Source organism: Solanum pennellii, chromosome 2 (assembly GCF_001406875.1).
Source record: "Solanum pennellii chromosome 2, SPENNV200".
Classification (NCBI taxonomy): domain Eukaryota; kingdom Viridiplantae; phylum Streptophyta; class Magnoliopsida; order Solanales; family Solanaceae; genus Solanum; species Solanum pennellii.
In genome coordinates this window covers 36350535-36353106 of record NC_028638.1, presented here as the reverse complement: position 1 = coordinate 36353106, position 2572 = coordinate 36350535, and positions in this window count along the sequence as shown.

Genomic DNA, 2572 nt, shown 5'->3' with positions numbered 1-2572 from the left:
AGTGGGGTTATACATAATTCGGATTGGTTCAAGTTTTTAATTTATCAAATTCAATTAATTATGTCAATAGTCTTTATCTATAAATGATATCAAATTTTTAAAAGTTGGATTTCTCAGATTTTCAAACTTATTTTGTGGTTCGATATGAAGCATTTTAAAATCAAATTTATTTTATTTTTGTGAAACATGATGTAAATGCTACATTAATTCATACGATTATACCTAATTTAGTTCACTATGAATTCATTTTCTCAACTCAGTTTAAAAACATCTCATGAACTTGCTATTTGTTTAAAGGGAAAAGGTTTAAGAGCCTGTTTGGCTCAGCTTAAAAGCTGGTCAAACTGACTTAAAAGCTGATTTTTGACTTATTTAGCTGTTTGGCAATACTCAAAATAGCTTATTTTAAGTTTAAAAAAACTTATTTTAAGTCAAAAGTTAAAAGCTGGGGTAGGGATGCTTTTTTTTTTTAGCTTATAAGCTGTTTTAAGTTGACCACATTTTTATCTTTTTGCCCTTAATATTTTTATACAATCTCCAAATTACAACATAACCCTAACATCTCTTTCTTCCATTTTTCCCTTTTCACGTTTGGCATAGCAACTTCAGCACTTTTATCCAAACACATAACTGCTTATTTTAAAAATAAGTTTCAGCACTTTCAAAAGTACTTTTTTAAAGCTGCTTTTATTAAGCCCATCCAAACGGGCCCTAAATATGTCATTTAACTTTTGAAAAGGGCTCATTTATGTCATCAGTTAAAAGTTTGACTCATTTATGCCATTGTCGTTTAAGAAAAGGCTCATTCATGCCATTATTTTTAACAATAATTTTGCAAACCATTTTTGACACGTGACCAATTATAATTCGGCCACGTCATCAATTTTTTAAATAAAAGAACATAAAAAAATTAATTCAAAATTTTATTCAGAATTTTGATTTTTTAAATAAAAAATCAAAAAAGATTAATTCAATTTTTTATTAGAATTATGATTTTTTTAATTGAAAAAATTGATGACATGGTGAATAAGTCTTTCCTTGAACGGTAATGACTCAAACTTTTAACAAATGACATAAATAAGTCTTTTCTGAAAGTTTGATGGCATATTTAAGTCTTTTCCCTTGTTTAAAATAGAAATAGGGTACACCTAATTATGTTTAAAATTAAGAATTTATTTTGAAAAAATACGACAAAACATTATTATGAAAACCAGAGAAAGTAGGGTAATGGTTCAAGTAATCTCCCTGAGAAGGTATGAAGCATTTCGAAAAATCCACAAATATAGTAGATTGGTGAATTTAAATATTTTGCGGCTAAAACAGATACATCGTATTTGAAAATGATAGTTTGAAAATAGTTTTGTTTATTTAGTACTCTTATTGTTTCACTAGTTCAACTTGTGAATCAACTTTATAGTTTTAATAACTATTTCTGATTTGATGGTTGATATTTAAAACTTTCCAATGTCTATTTGAAGACTAAGATTTTTTTAATCGAACTTATCAATACAGGAGAAATTTCCATATATATATACATATATATATATATATATAATTTTTTTAATTGCAAATAATTTTGTTATGTTTCTAATTATTGACATAACCGATTAACCAAACTGAAATAATCCAAACCAAAAAGAAAAAAATTAAACCAAACCGAATTTATTTTGATTTGGATTGGGTTAAACTTTTTCAAAACCAAAAATCGAAAATTCAAACCGAATAGTTTAAAACTTAATCGAAAAATCAAATACATACCCCTTATATATTATATTGTTTAGTGAGTTTTTTTTTTTTGTGTGTGTTTATATTACATTAGTATTTTTTTAAATCCTAAATTCTAGTGTAACTGTATCACCGATGCAATTCAGGTTGTTATTATTGAATATGCAATTCGTTGACTGAATAGAATAATTAAGGCAACAATGTGAAAAATTACATTAATTTATGAAATTTATGTTATTGATTTAACGTAGAATATTGATTATAAACGAGATATCAGAAATAATCTGTGCCTAAATAAATTCAAAAACAAAATCTAGCGATTCTTACTTACTCCATTGGCTTCATCCTCTTTTTATTTATTGATGATTGTGGATTGAAGTATCAAAGTTAGTTTATTGTTGTGGTTTATTAATTATGTCAAGTTGTCAAACATTCAAGTTTTGATTCAACATTTCAAAATCTGAAACACAGAGAAGAACAATTACTAGATAATACAATTAATGATATCATGATACCTTTCTGAATATATGATGTATCATGATATATTTTTAAAATATCACGATACATTTTTAATAGATCATATATTATAATACATTTTTGATGCATTATATGATGATATCTTTGTATAATTTTGATACACGAGATATCATGATACAATGCATACATTTAAGTAAGCACATATCGCTTTGATACTTTATGTATGGACGGCTTTCCATCATCAATAATCTTGCAATTGGGAGAAGAAATACGTGTAGATACACTTACCGCTAATTAAAATTTTTATCTGATATGAATATATAACCACAAAAAAGAACATAAATTTAGAAAATCTTTAATTTGAATTTGA